General features: G+C 46.1%; 1 long non-coding RNA gene and 1 pseudogene across 1 annotated transcript in view; one reads left to right on the plus strand and one right to left on the minus strand.

Moving 5' to 3' along the window:
• LOC138752653 (uncharacterized) overlaps window positions 1–12,025 on the minus strand; it is a 48,376-nt gene extending 36,351 nt beyond the window's left edge. The window contains exon 1 of the long non-coding RNA XR_011350808.1: window positions 11,869–12,025. This is a non-coding gene — a long non-coding RNA (uncharacterized lncRNA). The remainder of the gene's footprint in view (window positions 1–11,868) is intronic.
• LOC138752225 (isoleucine--tRNA ligase, cytoplasmic-like) lies at window positions 2,934–11,674 on the plus strand (annotated as a pseudogene).
• Window positions 12,026–12,690: the final 665 nt, after the last annotated feature.

Here is a 12,690-nt window from a genome sequence, read left to right on the forward strand (position 1 = left end):
GAGTGGGGCTCAGAAGCCCACGCTGGGGGACCAAGTGGCACTTGGGTGACATCAGTGCCCTCCAGCGTGGTTCTCAGCCAGGTCTGGGCTGGGAGTATAAGTGCAGCCCAGCAGCCTGCAATAAACTGGTCTGCTCACTGAGCTCAACCCGTCTGGTTGTGTGTGTTATTGCAGGAGCAGTGTAGCTGCCGCTACAATTGGTGACCCCGACTGGTTCAAACGTCTTTGAACCTATCATGAGTGAGCCTGGGATCAGCGCTATAGCCGTAAAACTGCCTGAATTCTGGGTTCAAGAGCCGGAGACCTGGTTCAGCCACGTGGAGGCTCAGTTTCACCTCCACCAGATTTTGTCTGATATGACCAAATTCTACCATGTGGTCGCTGGCCTGGACCAGGCCACCATCAGACGTGTGCTGCACCTCATTCAGCACCCACCCACTGAAGACATATACGAAACCATCAAGTGAGTGCTTACTGGATCCCTCGGACTATCCGGACACCAGCGTCCTGCTTGGATGCTGCACCTCGACGCCCTGGGGGACAGGTCCCCGATGGAGCTGATAGACGAGATGATCGTGCTCATGGGTGAGCACATCAACTACCCACTCTTCGAATGCATTTTCCTCGACCATATGCCCAGGGACATCCGGCCGCTGCTGGTCCAGGAGAGCTTCATTGACCCAAGGAAGGTTGCCCAGGAGCTATGGCTCGCATGATTCCTGGAGGGCTCAGTGGTCCAGCAGGTCATGAGGCACGGGCATGACCATGCCAAGCCCACCCCTAGTGCTGCAGTAGTGCATCTGGCCCCTGCAGGGGCCCCCAAGAGCATAACCAAGGCCACAGCATCCGCTCCAGGCCTCTGCTTCTACCACCAGCACTGGGGAGCCAAGGCTCAGAAGTGTCGTCAGCCCTGCTCGTTCCAGAGGAACGACCAGGCCAACCGCTGTTAATGGCTGTGGCGGCTGGCCAAGGACACAGCCTCCTCCACCTGCAAGACTCAGTCAGCGGCTGGCAGTTCCTCATTGACACTGGAGCCCAGATCAGCATCATCCCACCATTGCCGTCGAGACCAGGAACCGACCTCGCGGACCTCCCCTCCGTGCGACCAACGCAACAGCAATCTGGATGTATGGAGACAAGTCAGTCCACTTCCAGATCGGCCAACGAAATTTTGCATGGAGGTTCACAGTCTCGTCCATCCCGATTGCCATCCTGGGTGCAGACTTCCTCCTCGCTCACGGACTTCTGGAGGACATTCAAGGTAGGTGCCTGGTGGACGCCCGTACCTTCCAGGCTGCTCGCCTCGACACCTCCCGCTCAGAGTAACCGCAGATGGCCACGATCAGCACCGCAGAGACAAATTCCAGTGAATCCTGGACGAGTTCCCGACACTCGTCAAGCCACAGTTCTCCGTTGCCTCGCCGTGCCACAGGTTGTTCCACCACATCTCCACACAAGGCCCACCAGTTCACACCAAGGCACGCTGGCTCCTGCCTAACAAGCTCCAGGTGGTGAAGGAGGAGTTTTGGCACCTGTTGGAATTGGGGAGAATTCGGCGGTCGGACAGCCCATGGGCCTCGCCACTCCACCTGGTCCCGAAAGCCTCCGGTGGCTGGTGTCCCTGCAGAGACTATCGATGGCTCGAGGCAACAATTCCTGACATTATCCCATCCCTCACATCCAAGACTTTACGGCCAACCTGCACGATGTGAGAGTTTTCTCCAAGGTTAACCTGATGCGCAGATATCACCAGATCCTGGTGCATCCTGAGGACATACCCAAGACGGCCATCATCACCCCCTTTGACTTATTTGAATTCCTGCGCATGCTGTTTGGGCTCAAGAATGCTGCTCAGACCTTCCAGCGCCTCATGGACTCTGTGGGCAGGGATTTTGTCTTTATTTATTTGGACAACATCCTCACCGCCAGCAAGGACCAGGCACATCACAAGGCCCACCTACACACCCTTTTCTTCCGGCTGGCCAATTTCAGCCTTACCATCAACCCGGCCAAGTACCAGTTCGGGAAAGAGTCCATGCAGTTCCTGGGCCATACCATCATGGCCGAAGGAGCCATGCCCGCTGCTGTGAAGGTCACCACTATCAGGGAGTTCCCATGCCTGGACAGCCTCAAGGGACTGCAGGAGTTTGCGGGTATGGTCAACTTTTACAACCGCTACCTCCCGGGAGCTGCGCGCTTCATGCAGACGCTATTTGTTCTCATCGCAGCCAGGCACAAAACACTTGCTTGGAACCCAGAAGCCTGCACAGCATTCGAGGCCACCAAGGATGCCCTCACGAAGGCCACCATACTTGCCCACCCACACACAGACCTGTCGATGCCTCTACCACAGACGTAGGTGCCATCCTGGAGCAGAAGGTGAATGGACATTGGAAGCCACTGGCATTCTTTAGCCATCTGCTCTGCCTGCCAGAACGCAAGTATAGTGCTTTTGACCGCAAGTTACTGGGCATGTACCTGGCGGTGCAGCATTTCTGCTATTTTTTGGAGGGTAAGACTTTTACCATCTTCACCGACCACAAGCCCTCACCCAAGCGCTCGCGATGGCAAAGGATCCCTGGTTGGCCCGCCAGCGGTGTCACCTCTCCTTCGTGTTGGAGTTTACCACCGACATTTGCACAAGGCGAGGAAGGACAATGTGTTTGCCGATACACTCTCATGACCGGCCATGACTTCAACCAGCTCACCCAGGACCAGAAGTCTGATGAGGAGACGAGGGCCTTCAAGACTGCCATCATGGGCCTGTGGTTCTGAGACCTCCCGACTCTGAGCACCGAAGGCACCATCCTGTGCAATATCTCCATGGGCACCCCACGGCCAGTGGTTCCCCAGCAGTGGCGCAGGCAGGTCTTCCGTCACATCCACGACCTTTCACATCTGTCCATCAGGTCCACATTCCGGATGGTGGCAGAATGGTTCGTATGGCATGGGCTGCGGAAGCAGATTACGAGCTGGGCCAGAACGTGCACCCATTGCCAGGCATCCAAGGTGCACAGGCACACCAGGGCTCCCGTACAGGAGTTCGAGCACATCCGGGAACGGTTCAGCCACATTCACGTGGACATTGTTGGGCCCTTACCTGTTTCCAGGGGCAAACCTGTTTACGATGGTGGACCGCACCACTCGCTGGCCTGAGGCGATCCCGATGCCAGACGTCTCCACCGACTCCTGCTCCCGAGCACTATTGCATGGTTGGGTCGCCTGGTTCGGCATCCCGGGTCACCTCACCGGTGATTGGGGTGCCCAGTTCACATCAGCGCTCTGGGCACAGCTTGCCAACAGGTTGAGGATCCAGCTACACCGCACCATGGTCTACCACCTGCAGGCCAATGGACTGGTCGAACCTCTACACCGCCACCTTAAGTCGGCACTCATGGCCTGCCTCACCGGTCCTGACTGGGCGGACGAACTGTCTTGGGTGCTCCTGGGCATCCGCTCCACTCCCAAGGAAGATCTGCAGGTGTCATCAGCTGAGCTGGTCTACGGTGCGCTGCTGGCACTACCTGGTGAGTTCGTCAACGCACTTCACAATCCCCAGCAGTTGCCGCACAAACTACTTCCTCACCTCCGGGCATGCTTGGACTCGCTCGAACTCTCGCTGCCGCCCAGGCATGGCACCCGCCCGTCTCATGTTCCTGGCGAACTGCTTTCCGTGGAGTACGTTTTTGTTTGGTGGGGCCCAACCGTGGCACCTCTGCACCGACTGTACAAGGGGGCTGTACAGGGTGGTGCAGCATTCTGGCTCTACGTTCACACTGGACATTGGCGGCAGGCGGGAGCTGTTTATCGTGGACAGGCTGAAACCAGCGCACCTCGATCCCACTGAGCCCGTGTTCATAGCCCAGCCCAAGAAGTGAGGCCGCCCGGCGAAAAAGGACATTGGCACCGGTTTGGGGGAGGGGGATGCTGTGTGGCGACTCACCACTAGGCAGTTGAACCAGCCCCGCTTGTAAGCCATGCGGTGGGGCAGCAGTCCAAAGTGGCGCAGTTGGGGTTTTCCTTCCTTCCAGCACGGGGCTCAGAAGCCCACGCCCGGGTGACATCAGCGCCCTCCAGCGTAGTTCTCAGCCAGCTCCGGGCTAGGAGTACAAGTGCAGCCCAGCAGCCTGCAATAAACTGGTCTGCTCACTGAGCTCAACTCGTCTGGTTGTGTGTGTTCTTTCAGGAGCAGGGTAGCCACCGCTACAGTCCAATATTTACTTTTTCAGCCCTGTAAGAAGGTTATTACCTGAGTATTTCAAACATTTTATTAGGTTTCCATAGGAACAGAGGTGCTGTATGAGGATTGTGGGTCTGTGTCGAGTAATGAAACAATACATAATTTGTAATTGAACTCTCCTTCTTCATCTAATTTGTATGTGAGGGTTTCAGCCCATCATGTGATTTTTAATGGCTATTCTGAATGATCAATTTTCTTTGCTGCAAGAATTTTCTGTCAGAGACACCCAAATATGGCTGTTTTGTATCTGTAATTTTTGTACATTAATTTCACAGCCTTCACTTGATGTGCTTTGCTTTTGGCACTTGCCTTGCTATATGTATTAAAGGTTCTCATAAATAGTTTATTTTGTTTCCTTGGTTTGTGTATCAAATTTTAAGAAGCAACGTCACCATGTTTGTATTTTATGAGGAAATCTTAAGCGTTCACAGTATCACACCAGTTCCATGTATGTGTTATTGAAAATTGACTTAAAATTCTGTAATACTTGAATAAAATGAAGTTTAGGAAAATCTATTCCTGTTTGACTTTTTTCTGCCTTCTTGAAAGGAATCTACAGTATTTGATATTTCACAATTTATGCACATTACTTTGGTCCTGGAAGATGGAGGGAAAATGGACTCATTCAACCAAATGTTCAAAATTACACAAGATAAAATTGTGATTGTTACTGCCTCCCCTGAATCAAAGATCGAGTCGAATCATTCAGAGAATTTAAGTTCAAATTGCACTTTCAATTCCGTTTTCAATGAAAATATATTTATGAAATCAAGATCTGGTTTCTGCTTGTCTTCTTAATATACTGATCTGAAATCTTTCATCTTGTCTTAGTACAAACATAAAATTCCTTACTAAAGTTATTTGTGTGGATTCCTTAATTATCTAATTTGTTTTTGAATACTGTGTTATTGCTAGATCCAAAATATTATGGTGCACTGGAATGAGGGGACTATGTTATTAACATGTCTACATGGTAAAACCAAAATGCCCTTGAATAAAATTGGGAATGTGCACTTTAATCACATGAACTGTTTGATTACAAATTTAAAACTGTGGAGCGCAGGAGCAAATAAAGGGGAGAAAAGAAGCATCTTTGTCCTAAACAATTTGGAGGGCACTATTTGTCTGGAGCTGGAGAAGGAAGTGAGATAGTTGAACATAAAACAACACAGGACCAGACTCTCTGAGCCATGTCAGCACTGAACATGATGCCAAATTAACTAAATCTCTCTGCTCCTACATCATCAATATCCCTCTGGTGCGCTGATGTAGCAGCAAGCAAGCACAAACTCAGAAAAGACTGTACAACAGGCTTTATTCCAGTAATGAACACCAGTTCATGCCTTGGTGGCTCCCTGTGTAACTGGCTCAGGTTTATAATCAGGTTAGCTGATTGACAGCCGGCCAGATGGAGTCAGCCACTCAGGTGGTCTTCCTCCAGGTGCAGAGATCACCCCCTGCAGTAGGCTGGTGATTGTATCACCACCCACTCTATTTCTTGCATATCCCAGTATCCAAAAGACTTTCAAACACCTGGCAGCCTGTTCCATGCTCCTACCACTCCCGACGTAAAACTAAAACTTGCCCCTCTTATCACCATTAAACTTTTCTTCCACTTGCCTTAATGCATGTCCTATTGTATTGACATTTCTATCCTGGTGGGGAAAAAAGGATAAAAGGATTCTTGCTGTTTCCTCTTACTGTGTCTGTCATAAGTTAAAGGTAAAAGTTCCATTATTGTCAAATAATACAACATTTAGAATGTAACATACGTGAAATTCTTTAACTTGATCTACATTAAGGAAGACAGATAATCCATTTTGTCAAGTGCCCCTCACAGAAATGAGGCCCCATTGAGGATTGCCAGATCTCCCTTCAGCCTCTCCAGAGGATAAAACCCATGTTTGACTAACCTCTCTTTATACCTCATACTCTGTAATACAGGCAACAACTTGGAGAGGAAAGTCTCCTTTGTACTTTTACAAGCCCAGAGGACCCATAAACCCAGCAGCAATAAATATTCACCAAGACAAATGGTTACTTAAACAAAAATTGCTTTTAATTATCTTTAAACATGAAAACAGAACCACACTTTAACTTGTTATTATTCTTAACTAACCTAACTTAACCCCCTTCTAATTCTAAGCATGTGTGTACATAATATGTATGTAAGTTCAGAAAAGTTCTCTGATTCACACTCCAATCTCACTTCTCATTTCTCCCAAGTTCACTGCTTGCAGACAATTCTTATACTGGGCATAGAATTTAACATTTATAATGTTCACTAGGCTTTGATGCTTGAAAGGTAAATGGTTACTGCTCAGGAAAGTTCAAAGGGAGAGATTTGTTTTGCGCTGGACACCCAGCCACTTCAGTGTCTAGCCGAAGAAACTTGTCCCTCAGGGTTCTCCAGATGATAACCTCTTTCTTTCAGGTCATCACAGAGTTCCTTTTAGTTTCTCTTATTCCAAGTGAAACGTTAGACAGCCAGTCCTCTCCTCTTACATGAACTACAAGGGTTTTGACCAGGCTTAAATAAAAACCTGTCTTCTGAATGGGGTTTTCCACAAGCTTGCCAGCTTGTCCTGTTCCAGTTTTGGCTGTAACACTGTAGAAGTGATCTCTCTCTCTCTCTCTCTCTCTCTCTCTCTCTCTCTCTCTCAAAGCCTGTTTCACTCTCTGCTTGCAAAATCACATGACCCTCTTAGAACAGCAAATTCCCTTCCAGACAATATGTGGCTATGATAAACTCTTTTGTCTGTTGCCTTTTTGTAAACAATAATACATTAGTGAAGTCTCTTGGGTACTCTCCAAAGCTCTTGCAAAGGCTGTGGGGCCGATATGTCTAGCATTAGCAGAGCTCCAGCATTTCAAATAAGATCTGTTTTAAAGTGTTTGTATGTGACCTACTCTAACAAACCTTTCCCAATTTATCTCCCAAAAACATACCTATATACTCTGTCACAGTACCTTCTCCAAAGCCTCCCTGTTATGGGGTGATTTGAATTGCACACAGAGCAGCCTAACCTAAGTCTTGTATAGGTGTGCTTGTATTGTGCATTCTTGGTGCTTGAACTCAGTGGATGGTTGGATGGAGACGTGTAAAATGGCTGCTCCCGATGTTGCCGCTGAGGTGCAATTGAAACCCCTGCAGAAGACAACGAATGAATTTAAAATCAGCAATTTGGAAATAGTTGAAGGTGTGCCTCCAAATGGTGGTGAAGAGGATGAAGATGCAAAGATGTGCAATTCCAACTGCAGAAAGTATCAAGTATTAAGGCAACATCTGACCTGCAGGATGAAATACAACCAGGAGATGGTGTGTCAAATGTTGAAAGCAAGAGAAGCAAATAAAGTTCTCCAGGATCAAGCTCCAGAATTTCCACTACTGCATCTACACCTGTGAAGGCTAAGGCTGAAATGGCTGCTTGTGTTTGAGAACAAAAATGGCTGAAGGATAAATATGCTTTGGAATAGCAGGAGGAGTATGTAAAGTCCCAGCAAAGGAGCCAGGAGGAGAAGCTAAGGAGGAAAGATCATCAGAAAGGGTGGGAAAAAGAGCAGATGAAGCTTGAAGCAAACATTGCTACTACTAGGGCCAAAGTGAGTGTACTAGGACCCTCAAAGGATCTGGTGATCAAAGTAACTTATCTGAAATGTCTGATAGTATGGAGTCATATCTTGAAAATGGACAACAGGAAAAGAAAATGTAAGGCAGATTCTTTCGTACCACAGTTACAAGACATGCATACACATGGACAAATCATCTCAAAGTACGGGGTTACTAATCCATAAAAACTGCAGACATAGCTGTAGCTCAAGTCCAATCTCTTACCACAGCTCCCTTGACATTCCAGTCAAGCATTAGAAATCTGGGTGAACTTGCACATATGACATTTCTAGCTACATTACCTGCTATAAACAACAGTGAACAGAGCAACATGTTCTCAGTCATGGAAAGACAAAATGAAATCACTGCGTTATTAATCCAGCTACAGTGTCTCTCTTCCATGCCCGAGAAGGAGATTCAGGTCTTTGATGGTGACCCACCCACTTCAGAGCCAAGTGTTCATTAAATCCCTTGAACATAGTATTGAAAGCAAGAACAAAATCTCCAGAGATTGTCTCTATTACCTGGAACAATACACTAGAGGACAGCCAAGGAGTTGCCTACATATGGCCTCGGAAAGAGGATTCAGATAGACTAAGTCTTTACTATAGGAGCATTTTGGCAACGTGCATAAAATTACTACACCTTGTTTGGAGAAGGCTCTTTCATGGTCATCAATAAAAATGGCTGACACAAAAGCTCTCCAAGCATACACTCTCTTTCTAAGAGGATGTTGTAATGCCATAGAAGACATCAACAACATATTGAGTTTGACTTACCGGCTAATATAAGGAAGTTGCCCTACTGGCTGAGGGATACAATATATGGAGAACTGTAGCCTGTGATTTCTGGGAAAGACACAATGAAAGAGCTACCTTTTAAGGATATTGTGGATTTCCTTGAAGGCAAATGAGGATTGTAACAGGGCCACTATTTGGAGATATCAAAGACATTCCAGCAGTGAGAAAAGATGTAGGAAGGTCCAAATCACAGCTGCATCCAAGAATAAAACAGTATCTTTGCCACCACTGTGACAGTTGCAGATGAGGAAAATTATGAAAGAACAAAGGAAAAGGAGGGTTTGCCTGCTGTGAGGAGCTGTTTCTTCTGTGGAGGTGGATATGCTTTGGAGATGTGTCCACAGTTGAAAAAGAGATCACGTCATGAGAAAAATAACTTTCCTAAAGGAAAATGGAGTATGTTTTGTCTGTCTGTGTAAAGGACACATTAGCAAAAACTGCAGGAAGTGACTCAATTGCGACACATGTGGTTTAATGCGTATTCACCAAAGGAAGAAGTGGAAAAGGAACAAGCAGAAAGAAAGGAAGCAGCTAAGAGAAAGGTTGTGGATGCTGTTCTGACAAGTGCTCTTACTGAGGCTGGTGAGGATAACTGCAAAATCTCAATAGTGCCTGTACAAGTCAAGGCCAGGAAGGGAATGCAACAGTGCCTACTTATGCATTTCTTGACCCAGGGAGCACTGCATCATTTTGCACAGTGGGGCTAATGAATAACCTTAATCTTCAGGGAAGAAGGTCAAGGATTCTACTGAGAAGTATGGGTGAAAGGAAAGTCCTTTATACCAGCATTGTTTCAGGCCCAGATGTCGCTGGACTGGACAGCAGCAATTTTTTTTGTGATCTTCCAGAAGATTCTGTCTGTGCACAAGTGAAACATCCCATATCATAACGATGTAGATTGGTGGTCTCATCTAAGGAATGTTCATCTCCTTGAAATTGGCTCTGAGATAGTTGTTGATTGGCTCAAATGTACCAATGGCTCTGGAACCACTAGATGTATGGAGTGTGGGAGACGGATCTTATACGGTCAAAACCATACTTGCTTGGATGATTAATGGACCATTAGGAGGAAAAAAATGATAATTTTCAGGAGCTGTCAGAGACAGGTGTCAACAGGAGATCGGTTGTGAAAGTTGATGAGCTGTTGGAACAGCAGTTCAGGACTAACATTGAGTGCCTCAGTGACGACCAAGAACCTTCAAAAGAAGACCAGCAGTTCTCTGATTTAGTCTCAAAATCTGCTAAGATAGTCTATGGCCATTATTGCATTGGATTATTTTTAAAGGAAAGTCCTATGAAGGAGTTGGTTAATCCCTTGGATGCAAAGTCTAATCTGGAAGTTTCAACAACTAGAAGCATTATGGATCTTGAAGCTGGATCTGTGCATCCTCAACCTAATCACAAAATGGTGGATGTAGCTTCTTTCATCCCTGATGTGTAATGTATTCTCAAGCATCCAATAGCCGGTTGTGGATCTTCTGTTCCTGCTGAAGGTGCTATTGCTAAAGTTTTAAAATACAGCCAGAAAGACATGGATGCTGCAATGCAAGTTGTAAAACAAGAGCTTGCTGTCCAGGAAGGTATAACTTTGGAACGGAAACAGAAGCATTAGGAAAGCCTTGCACAGAGTGCAGAGATGGAAAAATATTGTTGATGAATAAGCTAAAATCGGTTTTCAAATGATGGAGGCCTATGACAAAAAGAATGAAGAAGCCAAAGATGAGCTAGAGAAATTAACAAAAGAAAAACAGCAAGTCTTAAAGGAGACAAATTCAATTGAAACACTGTTTTCTGAGTTTTTCAAACGATTTGAGAAATAAAAAGGACGTACAGGAATGGATGTGTTGGATTCAGGATCTTCATAAGCTGGAAGACTTTAAAGTTGACAAATGCTTCAAACCCACAAACTTTGGAATAGTGACATCTGCTCAACAGCATTATTTTGCTAATCCATGTTAGGATGGTTACAGAACTGTTGGTTCCTTGTTACTGCATAATAGCCATGGTCAGAAAATGAGCAATTGTAAGAATTACCCAGATTCAATTCACATTGTTAACACCCATTGAGTCTGCACCTTATTAGTTCCCTTGTAAGAGCAAAACATTCATGGTTTAAAGAAGGAGTGAGAGGTGTTCTCAAGGATGTCATCCTACCTTGGTACAATGCATACAGGTTCCTTATTCAGAATATTCAGAGATTGCAGAAGGAAGAGGATATTCAATTTCTTTTCAATGGAATTACATTTGAGGGCAATGACAGCACCATGGATTTTCATTTACACAATCCCTAACCTAGTTTTTCAAAGCAGAAATGGGAGCATACAGACTTTACACTGTGGTGCCCAGAATAGTCAAGTTTGTGGACATGCACACAAAATGTGTGAATGAATCGTAGAAGGTTAAAGGGTACAAAAGGTACTGAGAATTGTGAAAGAGCTTTGGAAACTTTGCTGTTTTATTTGCCATGTGCCACTGATGGCACCATTTATCACTAAACTCATGTACCAGAATGTAAGGCACTTGGTTGATCCATCCGCTGGAGAAAGAATACACAAAGCATTCACTATCTCGTGCTCCCACACGCAGGGAAATCTGTTATCGATAAACGTATTGAGGCAGCTGTCACCCAAATGCAACCGGTGATTGAACTTGGAAAGGTGATACGAAACAGAAAGACCCTTCCTATTAAGTACCCTTTGAAAGAAGTTGTGGTTATTCACCAGGATTCAGAAGCACTGAATGAAATTAGATCCCTGGAAAAATATATTCTGGAGGAACTAAATTTTCGTCAGTTGACATTATTCACAGGCAAAGACAAGTATGGTATTCAGCTTGGGGGCAGAACCAGTTCACTTGGAGTTGGGAAAGCGCCTGAAGAGAGCATTTAAGTTTGTTACTGCAGCTATCAAGGGACTTCAGAGTTTCCAGTGGGAGGAGTTCCAAAAGACAGGCACAATAGTTGTGGAGGGACATGAATTTCATGAGGAAGATCTGCATATTGGGGGGCGTGGCAAGAATGCGTAGAGGACAGACGTGCAATCCTAATCCTCCCCAGCCAGTTTTTTTAAGTACCCATTTTTAAACTTTAAGTATATAAACGCTTTAATTCTGTTTCTAAGTATATTAGTTGTCTATAATGGTGGCTAATATTAAAAAAACCTAAGGTTCAACTACAGAAAAAAATTACTTTTTAAAAATGCTGAAGAACGGAGGCCTACCTGTCCAGCTGGAACCACGGAGCTGCTGTCGGGAGCCTCCAAGCCGCAGAGAACTCCAGCCAGGTTGAATATTACGCTGGTGTTGGTCTTTTCTCCGCAAGATGGCGCCAGCTTGTTGAAGAAACCGACTGATGGCCCATGCGTTCACGAAGTCTGGCACACGGGCGATCCTAAGGAACAAAGAGCGCTGCTGTCAGGAGAGTCGGGGGCACATAGAAAGGCTCTGGAGACCGCACCTGCGCAGCCCCTGGCTCTGCCAGGCATGCGCGGTGCTTCCAGGGTCCGCGATCTGATGGAACCTGTGCGGGCTGCAGGGGCCCCTGAGCGGCGGTGCCCCGACGTGGTCAGGGTGCTGTCATCAGGTGTCTTGACAATGATGGAACAAGAAGAGGACTTACACAGCTAGTTCACAGGAACAACTGGAGGAGGAGCTTGAAGAAGATGGGTCTCAAGATGTGGCACTAGAATCCGGACTAAACTCTATTTTTACTGTGCTGGAAGGGATTGCCTTCAAATGACCCAAATGCAATCTACAATGTCTGAAGATTTGTCTATGCTTAAAAGAGATGTTAATAAATGTCTTAATTCAGTAGATGTGGTACAGGAGAATTAAAAAAAAATTGAGACAGCTTTTTTCTGAATGTAAAGACCAAGTTCAATGTAATAAAGAAAAAACAGAAAAAGTGGAAGAATCTTTCATGGATTGGGGAATCAAGAAGAGAGAATTATTTTTTTTTAAATTGATTAATTGGAAAATCAAAGTCAGAGAAATAATGTAAAAATTGTGGGCCTTCCGGAAGATTTTGAAGGTGCGGATCCAAT

The sequence above is a fragment of the Narcine bancroftii genome, chromosome 2, assembly GCF_036971445.1.
Source record: "Narcine bancroftii isolate sNarBan1 chromosome 2, sNarBan1.hap1, whole genome shotgun sequence".
NCBI lineage: Eukaryota > Metazoa > Chordata > Chondrichthyes > Torpediniformes > Narcinidae > Narcine > Narcine bancroftii.